We start from the raw sequence: 20,674 nt of genomic DNA, 5'->3' as shown, positions 1-20,674 counted from the left end.
TCCAGAGATATTTCCTACGTGCAAAACCAAAGTTCACAATAAATAAAACAAGAGATGAGTGGCTGGGGATTTAGCTCAGCGGCAAAGCGCCTGCCTGGCAAGCACAAGGTCGTGAGTTCGGTTCCCGGTACCGGAGAAAAACCAAAAAAAAAAAACAAGAGATGAACCTGAGTTTACCAAGGCAATCTTAGTAATAAGCTTTAAAAAACTAGCAAAAGTTGGTTTCATAAGTACACTTTCTCTCCAGATTAGAAAGTAGTTAAACTACCTGTTACAGACTGAATATACTGCATCTCCAAAAAAGATGTTGCAGACCTGACCCCTAAAAACTAAGCATGTAACTTCATTTATTACTGTTTCTGAACTGGTGTGTCACTACATTGCCGAGGCTGGTCTCAAACTCTGAGGGTGCAGTGATCCTCCTGCCTCAGCCTCCCAAGTACCTGCAACAACAGGCCCATCTAGCTTGTGACTACTTAAAAAGAGGGTGTTTACAAATAATCAAGATGGTTAGACATGACAGCACACACCTGTAATCCCAGCACTCAGGAGGCTGAGGCAGGAGGAGCATTACAAGTTCAAGACCAGCCTGGACTACAAAGTGAGCTCAAAGACAGCTTGTCTCAAAAAAAAAAAATCAAGATGAGGTCAGTACAGCAATTCCTACCACAGTAAAACTGGTGTTCTTATATAAAAGGGACTTTTAGACACAGATCCCTACAGCTGACGCAAAGCATAGATAATGTGTCATCTAGAAGCCAAAACATACCTGAGGCTACTAGAAGCAAAGAGAGGCAGGAACAGAGTCTCTCTTATGGCCTTCAGAAGGAACCAAGTCTACTGACAACAAGAGTTTGGACTTCCAGTCTCCAGAGCTATAAAACAATACACTGCTAGCTGGGCATGGTGGCACATGCCTGTAATCCCAGCACTCAGGAGGCTGGGGCAGGAGGATCACTGCGAGTTTGAGGCCAGCCTGAGCTGCAAAGTGAGCTCAAGGCCAGCCTGAACTGCATGGCAAGACCCTGTCTCAAAAAGACAAAACAAAACAAAACAAAACAAAACAATAGACTGCTCTTGAAGCCATTTAGTTTGTTTTACACTGTTATGGCAGCTCAGGCAACTGTCATCTTTTAAAAAGAGAAAGAGGGCCAGGGATATAGCTCAGAGGCACAGTGCCTGCCTGGCAAGCACAAAGTCCTGAGTTTGATTCCCAATATCAAAAAAAAAAAAAAAGAAAGAAACCATTTATGCCATTACAAACTATGTGTTTTGAGAAGTAATTTTAACCTACAATTAAAAGGTGGGTCACTTAAAAGTGGCTACTTGTATACTTCTCATCTCCTAAAAGTGAAGCTACCACTACAGGGTCAGTAGAACCAAGAGAGATTCTAAATCCTTTTAATCTGGTACATCTACTTTCCTAATAATCACCTATATGGGAAAAAGGGAAGAAGACTTTTGGATACTGAGTATCCACTGTGTGTCACACGATACCAGGTGTTAATACATACTATCTTTCTCAAACCTCACATCATCTCTACAAGGAAGGAACTATTCTCCCCTCAAAGGGAAAATCAATGTTTAGAACGGCTAAGTAAGTTACTCAAAATCATACAGTCTTGAAGTGGCTACACTAGAATTTTTAAAATATTTTTTAGTTATTTTTGAGATAGGGTCTCACTATGTAGTGCAGATTGGCCTTGAACTTGCTTATGTAGCCCTGGCTGGCCTCGAACTCACAGCGATCTTCCCAAGTACTGGGGTTACAGGTTTGTACCACCAGGCCTAGCCTGAGCTAGAATTTAAAACCCTTTGTTCTTAATTACATCAGCCTGCTTGAAAAACTTTTAAATTTTACTTATTTTTTGCAATGCTGGGGATCAAACCCAGAAACTCTTATACTGCAGGCAAGCATTCTACCACAGAGCTACATGCCACCCCTTCTTATTTTAAAACAGAATCTCCCCAAGTCACCCAGGTTGGGCTCAAACTTACAATCCTCCTGCTTCAGTCTCTCAAGTAGTTGGGATTTACAGGTATGCACCACCACGCCTCCCTTGAACAAGTACTTTGAATCAATTCCCTAAATACAATTTTCTTTCAAACTTTTGATTAAAATTACTATGTTAAATCAATCACTGACGAGACTTTAAAATCTCATCTAATCCTTTCATTTTTACAGTAAGGAAACAGGGCTAAAAGAGGAAAGTCATTTGATCCAGGTCACAAATTTGTGGCAGAATCAGGTATCCAATCAAAGCTTCCTGATTTCCCTTACACCACGTAGGTCTGAGACCAATAGCACCACATGAAAACAGAAAGCTAGTCTATCAGGTGGCACATGCCTATAATCTTAGCACTAAGGAGACTCAGACAGAAGGATCACAAGGTCAAGACCAGCCTGGACTACATAGTGAGACCTTATCTTGAGAAAGAAAAAGAAAAAGAAAAGAAAGAAGGGAGAGAAAAAAATAGCACAGATGCAGAAATGAGACGTCTCAGTTCAAATCTCAGCACTGCCACGGACTGGCTATGTGATCATGGGCAAGTCACTTAATCTCTCTGTTCTGTTCCATCATCAGAAATGGAGATAAGATTTATTTCACACAGCTGCTCTAAAGACTGAATGGATTAATAGAGCCATAAAGTACTTATAATAGTGCCTGGCACATTAATAAAAGTGCTGTATGTGTTAAGTGCTGCTGTTACCACAACCACTGTTAAACAATACCAAGCAAAACACCAGAGTATAGATACAATGACTAGAGCTGTATAAAACTGCACACAAATGCACTCATTCAGAGATAGTGAGAGAAAAGAGAGAGGCTATTTCTGTAAGTTTGCCTAATTTGATTGTTAATAATAACATTTACTGAATATTTTCTCCATGCCAGGCTCAGTGTTTGGTATGTTACAGACACTACTAAATTTCATTAAAAATAAGACACCATCAATTGCTAAGTTCACCAATATCTTATTTACTCTCCTCCATCGCCCTGAGTGGGCTGGGGACGTAGCTCAGTAGTGCAGCACTTGCCCGGCATGCACAAGGCACTGGGTTCAGTCCCTAGCACCACCTAAATAAGTGAGATCTATGACATAGGGTTCCCCTGTTCTACAAGTGAGAAACTGAGACCCAAAGAGGGTAAACAATGAAACCAAGACCATATTAATAAATGACCAAATCACGTTTCAATGCTGGGTCTGTCACATTCCTAAGACCTTTGTGCTTAACCACTTAATCACAAACTTGGTGTTTCTCAATTTACTTTTCAAGTACTGAGAATTGAACTGAGGGAATGCTAAACTATACACTCAGCCCCTTTATTTGTGATCATCTTGCCTCAATTTCCCAAGTAGCTGGAACTGCAGGCATGAGCCACCACACCCAACATTCTTGTCCGACTTTAATGTGCCACTCTGCCAGGTGTGGCGGTCCATGTCTGTAATCCCAGCACTCAGGAGGCTGAGAGAGCAGGACTGCCACAAATTCGAGGCCAGCCTGGGTGTCACAAAGTGAGGCCTTGCCTCCAAAACAAACCAAAATAACAACAAACTTTAACGTGCACAGATACACCGGGGAATTCTGCTACAATGAAAGTAATTCTACAGGCCTGTGGTGGAGCCTAAGGTTGTCTTTGTTTTAAACCGTGCATGCCAGAAAGCTCCTGTATTCTAACAAGCTTGCAGAAGCTGCTGGCCCTGAACCACCACTGAAGACCAAACTACTCTGCTTCACTTTGCAACTCCTCTTCCTTCTCCTGGATCTCCACATTCCTCCCCTATCCCTTCTTGGTAATTAGTTAATGAAAGGAACCAGAACGCCCCAAAAAGAGAAGATTCCTCTAATTCATCTTTTTTCTGCCACTATCACTATTCCCCCTTGTCCCTCTCTGGCCCGCTCAGGTCTGGCTTCGGCTTCCTTCCTAAGGTAGGCAAAGCAAAGCTACCAGCGAGGAAGGTAAGAAGAAGCTAACAGTCATCAAACAAATGACTGCAGAATCTAAGGCGCCTTCTGTAAGGAAAAAAGTCTGAACTTTATGTTTGGATGACGCAGGTGACTTGCTGCCAACTCACATGCTTCCTCACCTCTGGGACTCTCCAGGGCAAGTGAAGCTTCTGGAGTAAACTGGACACTGAGGGTTATTTCCTCCCATCATTTCTCTAAAGATAATGGGTGTGACCTGCCTCCACCCCCACTCTCAACTCAGGTCTCTGAGCAACACAAGTAATTATGATCTGCCTACTTATTACTCGAAACAGCTAGTTAAAATTTGGCTCAGTCCTTTCCCACTCTGCCTGTCCTACATGTCAGATGCTGCTTTTGTTGTGATTTTGGTGCTTAAGAGCACTACCAAACACACTCAGAAGTAACTACACACCACTTTCTATGCCTGTTCTGGAACACTGGCTAAAGAGGAATCCTAAAATGTGAGTTATATAGCATATAACTGAGCAAAGGTATGCACAGCACAGGATTTTGTCTCAAGAGCCCTACGGACTTCTCTACTCCCACAGCCCCACAGCCCCACAGCTCCGTGGGGTCATGTTAGGGCAAACAGTTTCTATACCGCTACATGAACTGTCTGATTTGCAAATCTTAAAAGTAATTCAGGGCACAAATCCAAAAATTATACTTTGCTTTAAATTAAGAGAGCCCATTTCCAAGTGAAGTTAATCATACTGAGTTCAAAACCCAGTTCAGTTACTTACTAGATATAAGACTCTTAGGGAAGTCATTTAGGTTCAAGCCTCAATTTCCTCATCTGTAAAATCTACCAGTGTCACTAGAGCATTACTGTTCTAAGTGAGATAAAGTATCTGGGAGTAAGGGCACAATATAGATTCACTTCCTCCCTTTTCTTTCACCCATTCCTGCTTACAAGGATAAAGCCAAGTCCATAATACACATTAATGTCAAATCACATAAGGAACTGTGATTAAGCATGGTTTCGCTATAAGTTGCCATTTTTATCTACAGTGAAATTTTTGTACCCAAGAAAGACAGAATTATAACATTTCTCTAACAGATTGAGTTGATGTAGTATAGTCTTGGTTACCGGATGTGGTGGCACATGCCTGTAATTCCAGCACTCGGGAGACTGAGGGAGGAGGATCGCTGCGAATTCGAGGCCAGCCTGAGCTACAACGTGAGTTCAAAGCCAGTCTGAACTACATAGCAAGACCCTGTCCCAAAACAACAAAAAGATTAAAATAAAATAGTATATAAAATTACCTTCAGACAACATATATAAAGTATATATGAAACAGAAATAAATTCTGGGTTTAGACTTGGGTCCCATCCCCAAGACATCTCATTATGTAATGTAAATAACCCAAAATCTGAAATCCAAAACACTTCTGCTCCCTCATATTCAACCTCTTTAAAAAAAAAAATCTATATATATATATATAGAGAGAGAGATAGATACATATTTTTTTAAAAGGTTTCTTTTTTGGTATTTTTTTGACACAGGGTCTCACCATAGTTCAGACTGGCCTTGAATTCACTATATAGCCCAGGCTGGCCTTGAATTTACAGATCCTTCTGCCTCAGCCTCCCAAATGCTGGGATTATAGGCATGTGCCACCACACTCAGCCCTATATTCTGATTTTAGACATACTTTTGTGTGGTAAACAAACAAGTATAGCAAATCGCTTTGTTCAGCAATCATTCAAACATTCCTCCTGCACCTACACATGCTAGGCACTGTGCTAAACAGTGCTAAAAAAAAAACAAGCTAAAAAAACAGCTTAATAAAGGAGCTAACCATCAAGCAAGGAAAGAGACTAACCATGTGGGAAGAAAGGGTCAGGAAAAGCTTCCTAACCCTAACACTATCTGAATTATGTTTAATAGGGGAAACTGGAATTTGCTGGTAGGTGAGGTTAACAGGTGGAAGAATAATTCTAGGCAGAGAGAAAATCACGAGCAAAGAAAACCGCACAGACATTCTCCAGCCTGGTATGTTAACAAAGCTGAGCACAGCCCTACCTGATAAAGAGGAAAATGCATGGGAAATGAGGTTACGGGAGCAGGCTAGGATTAAATCAACAAAGACTTTTTTTTCATGCTCCGGTTTTATCACATAGGCAATAAAAACCACTGAAGTGATTTTTAAGTGGGGAACAGACATGATCATTTTGTACTTTTGAAGGTATTCTTCCAGGGTGAATGTGAGAGACTGAAAAAGCAAACATGGAGCCTGGTCAGTTAATGGCAACCACACAGTGGTCAGTAAGGGATAAGGCCTTGCATGCCTGTATTCGCAGTGGATGGGGCGGGAGAGAGGACAGCGGAGAGACACACAGGCCACTGAGTTAACAGGACTTGGTGAAAGACTTGCTACCTGGGCAGGGTGAAGGTCGGGAAGAGACAGAAAAGCCAGGCTTCTGGCCTGAACCACTAGATGGCCGAGGAAAAAGCACCCACTGAGGTGGGGAACACAGGAGAACAAGCTCGCCTGGGAACAGAGGGAGAAAATGGCGCTCACTTTGGACATACTAAGTTTGCTATGTCGGTAGGGCGACACCTGGAATAACTCCATTGTGAAAGGTGTAGAAGTTGCTAGACAGACTAAGAAATATAGCAACTACCACCATTTACAATGTGGCCCAATTCATGAGGTGCACCATATGCATCGCGCTGCGCACAATTGAGACCTTCAAAGAGATCACAATCAGGTTGGGATGTTCTATACATATTAAATAACAAAAACATAAGAAGTGCTGTATGGGGATTTCTGTTTATGATCAACTGCAAGAAAAAAATTGTCATAACTAAAGACCATAATCAAATCACCACTTAACTCTCTAAACTCTGGAACTTTTATTTATTTAACTTTCCATATCATCACCACCCTATTTTTGAAGGTATTATATATCTTTACAAGTCAGAAAATGAGATGTAATCAAGAAAAGGAGGCAGAAAAAAAAGAGGTTTTGGCTGGGGTTCTGGCTCTGCTCTTAACACATGTAGTAAAGGGAATAAGAAGTAGCTAATGACAGCACAAAAACTCTACTTTATTAGCCTCCTCAGTGCTCCCTTACCTTCTCTTCGTAACAAGGCACTTGTGCTACTACAGCTACAGATACAGCCTCTCATTCCTTCAAAAGAGCACATTCACGTCAGGGCCTGGACCACTCCCCTACTGCCTCACCCCCCTGTGAGATGATCCCAACAGCCATCAGAGAAAGCAGGCCTGCAAAGCAGAATCTAACGCTCCCTCTGTCTCTCTCACACACAGGAGAGGTGGAGGGAAATTCCCGCCACTGACAGTTCCCATTTCTAATAAAGGCAGTACTACATGAATGCTGTTACAATACAGTAACAGTAACAAAATCAATGCAAACAAGCAACCAGTCCTCTGGGAGATGTGAGGATCTCAAAGCACCACAATTAGACTAGTCTAGTCCCTCTTTTCCATTGGACAAACTAACTAGCAACAGCTAGAACAGGCCCAGTGTTCTTGCTTTGTAGAAGTGGCTCCGGGCAAGCCAGACTGGCTTCTTCCCAACCAACACTGACCCCATGCCCAGGCTGAGGTGTTTGCAGTAGGTCTGGGATAAATGTCCTCATGTTACACAGATAACTATACCAGAGGAGCCAAACCTTCCAGGTGCTCTCCTTGCTGGAAACTGAAGCTGAACTCTTCGGCCACAGGTCACCCGCAGAGTAAGGGCCCCAGTCAGATCCTTTCCTGGCCATAAGGAAAGATAACACGGTGAAAAGGTCCCACAAGACCAAGGACATTGGAGAGAAAGTGCCTGGCACCAAAGTGCCAAGGGTGGCAGTTCTTGCCATCCTAGAAGGAAGAGATAATCCTGTCTCTGTCAGCTCCTTTCCCTCTCTGACTCGGCCTCAATAAGATACACTTCTGCCAGGCATGGTGGCACGTGCCTATAATTCTAGCACTCAGGAGGCTGAGGCAAGAAGACTGCTGTAAGTCTGCAGCCAACTTGGGCTACACAGTGAGGTCAAGGCCAGCCTGAACTACAGAGTGAGACCTATGCCCCTCCCCTCAAAAAAAGTTAGCTAAATGAGGAGTAACAATCCATTATTTGCTGGTGTGGTGGCACACACCTAGAATCCCAGCACTTGGGAGGCTGAGGTAGGAGGATTATTGTGAGTTTGAGGCCATCCTGGGCTACAAAACAAGCTCAAGACCAGCCTGAACTATGTACTAAGATCCTGTCTCAAAGACAAAAAAAAAAAAATTTTTTTAAAGAAAAGAAAGAAAATTTGCTCAACTGTACATTCTTGTGTTTGTCATTTAATGTCTACAATATACTATAAACCCCCAGAAGGCGGACAGAGGGTTTATCAACTCTACTAATTTAGTCTTATATAATAAACTATATTCAAAGAGATTCTTAATATAAGCATTTTTGTTGATAGTGATGATAGTGATTCTAGAGGGAATTTATAAATGCAAAATAGCAGCCCCTAAATAGACCATCCACTACAAAACACATAATGCTCGCTTTGGCAGCACACGACACAGAGAAGATTAGCATGGCCCCTGCGCAAAATACAAACATAAACACACCTCTTGCAAGACACCGAGAGATAATGCACAGGATAAGTTAAACGAGGAACCAGAACAAAATCAAAGATTCTCCAAATCAGTGGAGATAAACCTTCCACTCCTTGGAGTGACTCACATCAAGTGTATCTGATAGAATCCAAATTTAAAAATCAAAGAAAAAGTAAGCCACACTGAAGCAAACACCCAATTAACAACCAAAGTACATGGAATGTGCCAAAAGGGTAAGACCTGAGTCAGTCCTAAACTGCACCTAATATATTAGTAAATATCCTCTATCCTGGATTACAGCTGAAGAAAGACCCAAGGAAGAGCCGGGCATGGTGGCGCATGCCTGTAAACCCAGCACTCGGGAGGCTGAGGCAGGAGGATCCTTGTGAGTTGGAGACCAGCCTGGGCTACAAAGTGAGCTCAAGGCCAGCCTGAACTGCATAGCAAGACCCTGTCTCAAAAAGACGAAAGAAAGAAAGAAAGAAAAAAAAGAAAAGAAAAGAAAAGAAAAGAAAAGAAAAGGAAGGAAAGACCTAAGTAAGTAGAGGATAAAGGGTAACTGATACGCTTTTTAGATATAAAGGTCAAATAAACTCCGAAGGACACTATCACCACCTGAAAGGTAGTAATTATACTGAACCTCTTAAGGTAAGCCAGAAAGGGTTCTGAGTCATGAGAAGAATCCATCACATTTGTCTTCCCCCTGCCAAAATAAACAAGGAGGCAGTATCTCCCACAATAGCCCTCTGTCCAAGTCTTGCAAGAAATCTGGGTCTTCACAAGGTCAGCCCAAATAGAATGGGGTACACTAATTCCATGATATTCATGGAAAGCCAAGGCCCACAAATATTTCCAAACTCAACTACCATGGAGAGTAATGAAGGTGGTCCATAGGGTACAGAATGGAACGCTGAGTTCACTCCAAAACCAAAAATGAGCCGGCTATGGTTGCGCATGCGTGTAATCCCAGCACTCAGGAGGCTGAGACAGGAGGATTGCTGTGAGTTCCAGACCAGCCTGGGCTACAAAGTAAGCTCAAGGCCAGCCTGAACTGAATAGCGAGACCTTGTCTCAAAAAGACATAATAAATAAATAAAATAAAATAAATAAAACCAAAAATGAATCCTGTACTCTCCACAACAGGTAGTAAGATTAAAGACCACGATGTCAAGTCAAAATGCCCCTATCAGGGGCTGTGGTTGTAGCTCAGTGGTACAGTGTATGCCTGAGGCACCGAGCCCCATCCCTATTTCACACACACACACACACACACACACACACACACACTTGCCCCCTGCACAAAAGTCAAACTAACAAATACAAAAGAATTAGTTTCTGCTCAGCACCTTGCTAACTGATAAAAAGGAGTACAAAAGTTATAGACATGGTTTTTGCTCTGCAGGAGCATATCATTTTGGTGGGGATACAAAACACAAGTGAGGCAAAGAACCAAATAATCAATAATCAAGAAGGTGCTACATTTTATACATGCACACACACAGAGAGCACATACCACACACTCCACCCTTCTCTCCTCTCTCCTGACTCCTGGCAAATAATACCAGCCCCTGCTTCACAGAAAGAATAAGAGCATCAAGGAGAATTCTTTCAAGTCCCTACTCTTTTTTTTTTTTTTTTTTTTTCCGGGAGACAGGGTGTTGCTGTGTAATTCAGGCTGGTCTGGGGCTCACTATGTAGCCCAGGCTGCCCTCAAACTAACAGCAATCCTCCTGCCTCAGCCTCCCAAGTGCGAGGATTACAGCTGTGTGCCACCACACCGGGCCTCAAGTCCCTACTCATCTAACCAATTGTACCACGAGCATTCTCGCCTTCTTCCGATCTTTTTCAAAGGTGAATCTTTTGACTCTGGATCCCAATGCTCCATCAAGTATTCTTTCCCTTCTCTGAGGTATGCTACTCTCTCCTCAATTCACTCCTTCCACACAGCACGTCAATGTGCTTGAGTCTCTCCTACGTTTCAATAAGCAAACAAAGCTCCCACATACTGCATGTCCCTCTCCATAAGGCCTTCTTCCTCTCTGCCCTTCAAAGTCCAGTTTTCAAAGCTGACTCCCCTGCTGCACTTCCCATTCACTTCCTGCAACTCCCCTGAAAATGCTCCAGTAAAAGTGACCTTCCTAAGGGACACGAGTAGTCCATGACCTATAGTCCATGTCTGGCTTGACCTCTGTACACTGGCCCTGGGAGACCCACCCTGTACACCGCACCCTCCTTCTAGAGATTCACTTCTGTCCTGGTCCTCCCACCTCTGCGGCTGCCCCCTTTCTGTAGACATTTCCTTTCAGGGACCTCTCCCTCTACCCCTGAAATCACCTTCCTCCTTGGGGTTCTGTTTCCAGCCTCTTCTCACTACAGGTCCATTCCCTAAGCGATCCCCTCAAGTGCTGTGGCTTTGAGTCGATAACCGAGACGTCTGCCTCATCCCTAATGCTCCCAAGCTGCACAAGCCAGGCCACAGCTGCCCACTGCGCATTCCACCCAGCCTCTCTCCGAAACCTCAACCCCAAGACCCTAAACTGAACTCAGAATCTTCTCCTGCATCCTTGATGCCACCATTTCACCACAAATAACCTTCTTCCTCTTATATTCCCTATTTTAGTGTATGACTCCACTCACCCACCCACAGATATTCAGAAACCTGCCAGTCATTCTAGGTTCTTCCCTCTCCCTAACATACACCATTCAGTTAGTCATCAAAACATGGGAATCTTACCCCTTAACATTCCCACTTGCCCACTTTGCTACATTATCTTTTTTTTTTTTTTTTTTTAATACAAGATCTCACTGTGTAGCTCAGGCTGGCCTTGAACTTACTATGTAGCCCAGGTTGGCCTCAAACTCACTGCAATCCTTCTGCCTCATCCTGCCGAGTGCTGGGATTACAGGCGTGCACTACCATGCTGAGCCACATTACTACTTTAACAGCGTGAGTTAAACATGACATCACTCTCTGTCTCAATTATTGTGAGGGGCTCCTATGGTCTGCCACTACTCTTGCCCTACTCTAACCCCTCTTCATACTGCTGCCAGAGAGGAAGTATTCCTAAAATGTAACCCTAATCATAGGCTTCCTCTACTAAAGCCTTCAATGGCTCCCCAAAACCAAAGTCCAAACTTCCTAGATACAGAGGCACATGCCTGTAATTCTTCTGGGAGGCTGAGACAGGAGCAGTTTGAGGTCATACCCAACCTAGGCAGCTTAGAGGTTTAGTGAGACCCTGTCTCAAAAAAGGATTGGGGATGTAGCTCAGTGCAAAGGCCCTGAGTAAAATACGCAGTACCACGCACACATACACACAAAAAAGCCCAAACTCCCTAGAGTATGACATATAAAGCCCAAACTCTACCCTATATTCCCTACCCTCAAACTCCCTCATCGCCTTACTTCTGTTCATGCCCTTGAGCCAAACATTTTTTTGACTTTTTTTTTTTGGGGGGGGGACACAGAGTCTTGCTATGTCGCCCAGGCTGGCCTCAAACTCCTATTGATCCTCCTGCCTCAGCCTCCTGAGTGTTGGGACTGCAGAACTGCATCACCATGCCCAGCTGAGCCAACCTTTTTGCCCAGAGTCTCAAAACCTTTAGTAACAGCTCAGGCTTCACTTTCTCTCAGTTGCTGTCCCTGATACTTTCTTGTCCTGGCTGTACTGGTATTCTTCCCTACCACAGCTCCAGCACTTACCTGTATCACAACATTCCCTACAACACAGGTATTGTCAGCCTCCACCATGCCCATTAAACTGTAAGATCACAGGGTTGCACGGACATATCTGTTTGCTCGGCACATGGCCTACTCCCTGGTTCAGAGTAGAAATGCAGTAGATGTTATTAAGGACCCTCCAAACAAAGCCCTCAGTCTACACCCTGGATTAGCAAATTAAGGTTTAACTCACGATTTCAGAGGAGATTTAGAGGACTTCTTATGCACGTCATGTTGATGCTGGGGATCCAAGCCCAGGCTCCCAGATGCCAGCCCAGCACTCTGCCACTGAGCTACACTCCAGAAACCCCCTTTTTTTTCCCGATCTTTCTGAGACAGGGTCTCACTGTGCACTTCAGGCTGGCCTTGAACTCGCAGCAATCTACCTACCTGAGCCTCCCAGTGATGGGATTACAGGCATGCGCCACCACGCCTGGTTCTTAGGCAAGTCTTGCCAAAAATTTATTGCCAAAAGCATTCAATAATGTTATCCAGGGAATGGGTAGGTGACCTAGGGCACGTGGCATTTACAAATTTAAATAAGAAGGTAGCAAAACATGACCTTGAGTCATAGATTCAAATGCACAGCCCTTTTATAAATTCAGGAGTGAAATCAATTCTTTAAAAGATGATTTTTGTACAAGAAAGAAAAGCTCTAGGATAACAAGCAATTCTTTTTAAAAGCAAAATGTTGCTGGGGATGTAGCTCAGTGGCAGAACAAGTATATGTCAGGCTCTGAATTCAATCTATAGCATGGCAAAAAAAAAAAAAAAAAAAAAAAAAAAAAGAGGCAAAATCCTCTAAAAGCAATCTTAGTATCTAAACTTAACTCCCTGCACCAACCCAAAATGTTTCCCAATACACTCCTTTCCTTCATAGTTATCCCTTAATCTGACCTTATACTTCAACTGCAACAGTGACCTCTCCAGTGGCTGGTTCCTACAAAATAGATCTGTTCTCCCATCCATCATTTACATAACTTCCACATCCACCCTGCCCATTTATAAAACTTGGGTTCTTCGTTCTGATATTTAGGACCTTCTGCCCCTACTCCTAATTCTAATCTCATCCTTTCAATGCTTCTTAGTGGCCCATCCATCTCCCCAGGACCACTTACCCAACACAGTGAGCTTATTCACTGTTGCTGACTGCCTGAAAAAAGATAGCCAATGAAAACCACTGCCTACATGTCCTAATCCAACATGTCCCTGCGCGCTGGAACCCACCTGAACTCCAAAAGACACTTCAGGCAAGCTCATTCTTTTCATCAACAGAGATACCGCATTTACCTTTCTATAGAAAGAAAAAAATCACTATAGAAATCTGCTATGGTTAACAGGGAATCCAGCAATACAGCTGGCAAAACCCTTGACCAAAAGAAAGATAATGACTGACCAATTCATTAACTTGTCTTAGCTGACTATCCAAATCATCTTTGATAACTGGAACATCCTTGATGACTGACACATAGTAATGCAGAAGAAAGCAATTCTGAATAGAGAAAGCATAATAAATACTTGTTCCCAAAGAGCAGATTTATACCATAACATAGTTTTACGTAGCCAGAACAAGTGAAAGGTGTCAGGCCCAAGGCTGGGCAAAAGGGGCCTGTCCTTGAATGCTGTATTCCCTCCTAGGCAGAGCACATCCACAGGCTGGCCAGCCTGCCTTTTTGTCCCACCACAGCACAGCTCCACACGCACACCCAAGGAAAGCACACTCGGGCCAGGGAGATAGCTCAGTGGCACAAGTGCCTGCCTGGCAAAGCGCAAGGTCCTGAGTTTGTTTCCCAGTACCGGGGAATAAAAAAAAGGAAAGCATACTACCTAAACTTGTATAACATTCCTATATTTATTACAGTCTTCCACATTAAACATATTACTTGCATAATATGAAAAATAAAAATTAAAAGCAGTAATATGACCATCCCTTATCTGGAGAGAAATTTCCTGCCAATCAACCACATACACAAGAAATATACCAGGCGTGATGGTGCACAACTAGCACTCGGGAGGTTGAGGCAGGGATCACCAATTCCAGCCACGCCTGCACAACTGAGCAACTCCGTGAGACCTTGTCTCAAAATAAAACAAGGGCTGGGGATACAACTCACTGCAAAGACCCTGGTTCCAATCCCCAGTACCACAAAAAATAAAAAAAGATAGTAAAATCTGAATAGTCAGAAAAGGAAACGTCCTTCCAGGAAGAGGGGATGTGAAGGAAGGCACAGAGGCAGCTGTGAGGACCAGGGGGAAGGACTGCTGAGGCCAGCTCCCATCACTGGTATAGCTGGTATGCAGGACAAGTCCATTTGTGGAAAGCCCTGAAAGCTACACACAAAGAATTGGAGGTTCACTGTAATTTATTATAGAAACTGAAAAGCTTTGGAAAGAAAAATAACATTTTATTAGAAGCAACTAAAAACAAACAAATAAACAAACAAACCTGAATAAACATTCTTACATACTAAAAGATAAGCCAATGGTCCTGAAGTGGCTCTTCCAGGCCAGGAAGTCAGTAACTATACAACAGAGATCACAACTCTAATTAAAACCATGAAAGAGCTCAGTGTGGTGGCACACACCTGTAATCCCACTACTGTACTCTGGGAGGCCAAAGCAGGAGGATAACAAGTTCCAGAACACCCTGGGAAATTCAGCAACTTAATGAGACCCTGTCTCAAAATAAAAAATAAAAAGGGTTAGGAGCATAGCTCAGTACAAAGACCCTAGGTTCATTCCACAGTAGCACACATATACAAAATAGAGAAAGATAAGGCTGGTGATATAGCTTCACAGTACAGCACTTGCCTGGCATGTACAAAAGAAAAAAAAGTGAGCAAAAGCAAAGACTTTAGTGCACCATTCAACCTAGTCAACACCACAACTCAATATAACTATAAGAAGCTGAAAGAACGCCAGGATTTTTTTCTTTCACCCATAGGGAGGATTGAGAATCCAGGGCTTTTGCACTGAGCTATATTTCCACTCTTTTAAAAAAAAACTTTTATAATGGACTCCTTAGGACACAAGCATTCACATATGTTTTCAAAACATGGGTAAGTCACTCTTCAAAATAATAAAGTACTCCAACATTTTAAAAAAAATTTACTTTGAGACAGTGTCTTGCTAAGTCACAAAGTTGCAAAGGCTGGACTCAAATTTCTAATCTTCCTGCCTCAGCCTCCCAGAGTACTGGGATTACAGGCATGTACCACCAGACCTGGCAGGCCAGGACTCTTGATCTTGGGATGTATCTGTTCCCAAATATGCACTGTGAAGTGTTCTTTGTTTTTTTGGTGTTTTGGTTTTTTTAAGACAGGTTCTTGCTACATAGTGCAGGCTGGCCTTGAACTTGTGGCAATCTTCCTGCCTCAGCCTCCCAAGTGCTGGGATTATAGGCATGTGCCACCACGCCCAACTGAAGTGTTATTTCCACCAAGATCTCTAAAGCCTGGAACTGGCACTGAAAAAACACCAGGATAACAAGTCTCGGCTGGTGCATTTCTCTTACTTGTATTACATCACTGGTCAAGCAAGTACAAGATGAAGGAAGCAGCTCCCACAAGTGCTGTTAGTGCATGCACACATTTTATCACTTCAACAACATGATGTGGCCAAAGCCTGAGATTTCCCTGGACTTGACTCACTTTCTGAATTCACAGTGTCCATATCCAGAAGGAGCAATTACTCTACTGTTCTGTCTAGAAGCAATCCACTCCAACTCTAGGACTCTGTTCTAAAAAGGAACTTAAAAACTGAGTCTACATTTAACTGGGAGGTTTCTTCAGAGCATCACTTAGGTAAACAAACTCAAATCCTCAGCCTATATTTGTCAATCACTGTGTTAGCAAAGTCTCACCACTATACTGCACTACTTTTCAGATATTTATACAATTTTCTGAGTCTTCCATAACATGAAACTTCTCCCACAATAAAAGAAAAGTAAATTCTCCATGGTTCAGACATCTGGAAATACAGGTCACTTCCACTGTGTAAATGTACTTCAAGTGGCTGAAAACTAACAATGATACTAACAATTACATCAACAATTACATTTTACCAACATTTTCACAATTATCTCGCAACCCAAATCCATGGTCTAATTTTAAAACTTACCACTGTGATACAATATAAAATCTACATCTAGAAGTCTGGAGCGAGGTCCTAAATGACAATGTTAAGTCTCTAGGCCTAAATTCAACCATCTGTATAAAACCATCTTTACAAGAAATAAAACAAATAAAATAATGGATACAAAATGGCTTTGTAAAATATAAAGTATTATATACATGAAAGTGTTAAAACACTCATATTCATTTGTATTCTCATATAACCAAAGAAGTATTATCCGCACTATATTAACAGATAAAAACCATGAAGATCAGAGAGGTGATTCTTTCTAAAGTCACATGGTACAAGTGCAGAACCAGCACTGAAGCGCAAGAATGAAGAAATCTAAGTCTAGGTTTAGTAGCCTTCTTACTATAGTATACCAAACTTCCTTGTGAGTTGTCCATATTAAGAGTGGTGGCACATGACTATAGGCCCAGCTATGCCAGAGACTGAGGTAGGAGGATCACTTGAGCTCACAAGTGTGAGGTCAGCCTAGGCAACACAGCCACGACTTATCTCAAAAAAAAGTTGTATATTTAAAGTTATGTACATTAATACGTAGAGTGTAGACCTTTTACAACCTCTTTTTTATGTAGAGTGCAGACCCTTCACTCCTCTATGTACGGTAAGTTCTATGAGTTTTTTTCTGTGATACGCTAAACAAAGATAGTCCTAACTAGTTCCATATAACCTGTGGCACCCAGAGATAACTCAAGATTTTAAGTACCAGACAGTCAGTGTTACCAATGTTGAAATGTGAATGTTCTCTTTTATTCGTAGTCTACTCCAGCACACGAGGACTCTTTAGTCTTTTAACGTTTTATAAAAGCAGAAAATAATTCTCTCTGAACCAGTGTATGTATTTCTCTGTCTGCTTAACCAACCACTATGAATCCAGTTGTGCTTGTTTTTAAACCCCAACTCTAAAACCTAAAACACAAAGGCCCTATGTGGTTGCTTCTTCAGTACAGTATCTCTGTTCTAGGAATGAAATTACGTCTTGGTTCTTCATCTCTGAATACTCCTTCTTAGTCCCTCTATTATTCATAAGGACCTCTGTCCACAGAAAGGAAAACCCTGGGGCTGGATGAAATATTCCTCAAAACATATTTTCTCCTGTTAGCATATTTACCGACCAATCATCCAATTACTAAACTTCAAAAGTACTTCATTACAGAAAGAGGGTGCCCTGGACAGCAATGTAAGTATCCCAATCACTTTTTACAACCTTACTAGTTGTGGCTTACTAGTTGTCGCTTTTTCTCAACTTTCAGTGACTTCCCCGCAAGCCATAAAAAGAATCACAGCCCATTCTTTCGGACCATGAAAGAATCTTTAAAAGCTGGACCCTGGTTTTTCACATCGTGTGCTCCCACCAAAACTCTAGCCCTTTAGTCACACCCAACTACTTAGATTCACTAGACACCTCCATTCACTCACATTTTCAAGCCTTCAGATGGGCTACGTACGCCTCCTCTCCCTTCCCCACCTCCCTTCATCTGGCTAAAGCTTATTCATACCTAAATTTCCTCAAGTGTTGCCTCCTTTGTCAAATCTCCCAGTGGAGTTGGGGGTGTAGCTCCGCGGTAGAGTGCTCACCTAGTATGCATGCGCAGGAGGCCCAGTCTCACCAAAAAAACAAAACAAAACCTCCCAGCGAACCCTGCAGAGCTATTCTTCCCTTTTCTTGTTTCTACAGTACTTTATGCACCTCAGTTCTAGCACGTACTGCAGTGTCATAATTGGTTGCATGCATCTTTCCTTTGCGAGATGTAAACAATCAAGGGCAAAAACCAGATCTCATTCATAATTCCAGCATCTCCAATGCCCAACACTGGTGTCACCACCAGAAAAAATCCAGTAATTGTTTGTTGGAGTATATATCCTGGTTCTCTCAGTTGCTGCCCACTCTAAAATCCAGAATTATTATCTAATACCTCGTTTACCAGCCAGCTATTTGAAAGAGCCTTTGGGATATTTAGGAAATGAGGGAGAACATTTATGTCCATGCTGAATCATCTAATCCTGCCAAGTCCATGCCTACTACCAACACACAAGGAAACAGTTGCCAAGCACAGTTCTGGAAAATCCATGCCTGACAACCATTCCTAATACAGCTGTGATATGCACAGCTCTGGTCCCTTCACTCTGCAAATGTATGAGTTCCCTTTTCACCCTTGCTCCTTTCACGGGCAGCTTCTACAGGCGAAAAAGGTAGTATTCCTTCTGTACATAAGAATCTTACTTTGTAGAATAAAGTGACCACAAATTATTGGCAAGAGAGAAACATGAGTTAAAAAAATCCACAGGCCAAGCTATGAAAGTCCAGGATCCCGTCAGTATCTACTTCCCAATCTCTCTCCAAAACTAATCCTTGACATTATCCTCAAATTACTTCCCCAGTTACTCTATAGATTCCACCACACTCCTCTGCTTAGGCAAATAGTTCTATGAAGCAGTAAGGAGACTTCTCAGTCTGGGAAATGCAGGAATTCCATATGGCAAAGTAACAAAGGCTCAGAAGCCTCCCTGACTTACCATTGAGAATGGTGCAGTGGTACAGGGGACGTTTCTCAGCAACAAGAGAAAAAAAACTAAGACACTTGGTTTTATTAGTATTTGGCATTTTTGCTTTGGCATGAAAATTGTACGGTAACTTAAATAAAAAAAAAGAATAGCGCAATGAGGGAGAAGAGACTTTTCTGCACCTATCATAGACTGCACAACACTCTCATCCCACTCAAGTTAATTTACTTTGGCCAACCATTTTTTACTCCTACCCAGAAAGAGATCTGTGTCTAGAAGAATCAAATTCCCATACACCTGAACAAAATCCTTCCCAGGAAAGCCAAATTGAGCCAGCTGAAATGACTGAACACCAGGGACCTCTCCTGAAATAAGCCCTACTTCCCCCTTTTTTTCTGTTTCACTTGCCAGAGAGTGCAACTTCCTTTGGGCTGGGGGCCACCCGCAACATGATCCAGTGAGGTACTGAGATTTCTTCCCCCATTTTTGTTTTAATTCTGTTGGTTTAAAGCTGCCAAGGCCTGAGACAGACCCAGTGTATCTTCCCTCTGAGGAGTGCGATGTTGCCCAAAAGCCTGCAAAGGAAATTTAATGGAACCATTCACCGGGCAGCAGTTTTTCAATGAAGTTCAGCAGCACAATCTAACCTCTTTGTGCTCTGCAATGAACCACATTTCTTAAAAGAAAGACCACAGGGGGCTGACAGAAAACTTGCTGCAGGCAGGAAAAACTGGACAGCTTACTGGAGCTGATGCAGAAGAGAACGAGTTGGCCCTACCAAGTCCATTTTCCCATTTCATCTTTTTCCCCTGCTGCACTCCCCAGCAGAACACTAAAGCCACCAAGAAAAGAAAGAAGAGACACACACAGAGGTTTACAGCTTCTTCATTAGTTTCCCTTCACTGGGTAGGTGTCGTAAACAAAACTGCTGGGCTCTCAGTCATAAGGGCTGAAGTTTCCTCTCCTTCAGATGAAAAGTAATGAAACGCTAGTCACAAGGGCCTGAGCTAAATAAAATAGGAGAAAAGTGCTGCCTGTGTATTTCTGGGAAAGCTCCACCTCTGGGAAAGGCACAAGGGCCACACAAAACAGAATCCCAGAACTGGACACTAAGGGTCAAAGCGGGGGCCTTCGAGGCCACACATGCCCGGCCGCCGGCTCGGGCCCCTACAGCAGTTAGGGAAATGCAGTCCCCAGCCCCTCCGGCCTGTCAAAACTTTCCGCCTCGTACCCAAGGTTCAGATTAGGCATTAACTCGCAGAAGTGCCTCGCAAGACAGCCTCCGGGGGGCTGAAACCTGAGCTCCGCCACCAACCTTTATTTTTGAGGGAGGAAAAAAAGAAAAAGGCAACAGCCCCCCTGGCTGGATCAGCCCCGGACCCGGAGGAGGATGGGGTGCGGTGGGGGAAGCGCGCCACCAAAAACTGCACACTCACGGGCACCGCCGCCCGCCCGACCCCCACGACCCGCAGGAGATTCGGGGAGACAAAAGCGGGCGAGGGGCCCTGGCGGCCGGGCGGCGGTCCGCGCTCCGGGAGGAAGCGCGCGGGGGGCGGACGGGTGGCTGCCCTCGCGCCCAACTCCTCCTCCGCCCGGCGACTGCCCGCAGCGGTCCGGCTCCCGAGCCGGCTGCTCGTCTCGCTCCCTCCAGCTGGGGCCAGATAATGGGGCGACCGCTGTACCGGGGACACGAAGGCGCCGGCGCCGCAGGACGGGCCCCCGAGGCTCAGCTCAGCTCTGAATAAACCGGCCCAGACGCGGCGCTCGGCG

The 20,674-nt window shown here is 43.5% G+C and overlaps 1 protein-coding gene across 1 annotated transcript in view; it reads right to left on the bottom strand.

The window, feature by feature from the left end:
- Macf1 (microtubule-actin crosslinking factor 1) overlaps nucleotides 1–20,674 on the bottom strand; it is a gene marked incomplete in the record, with an annotated part of 341,157 nt that overhangs the window by 305,031 nt on the left and 15,452 nt on the right.

This window comes from Chinchilla lanigera, unplaced genomic scaffold, assembly GCF_000276665.1.
Source record: "Chinchilla lanigera isolate Chin_1 unplaced genomic scaffold, ChiLan1.0 scaffold00051, whole genome shotgun sequence".
Classification (NCBI taxonomy): domain Eukaryota; kingdom Metazoa; phylum Chordata; class Mammalia; order Rodentia; family Chinchillidae; genus Chinchilla; species Chinchilla lanigera.
This window is presented reverse-complemented; position numbering and strand designations above follow the sequence as displayed.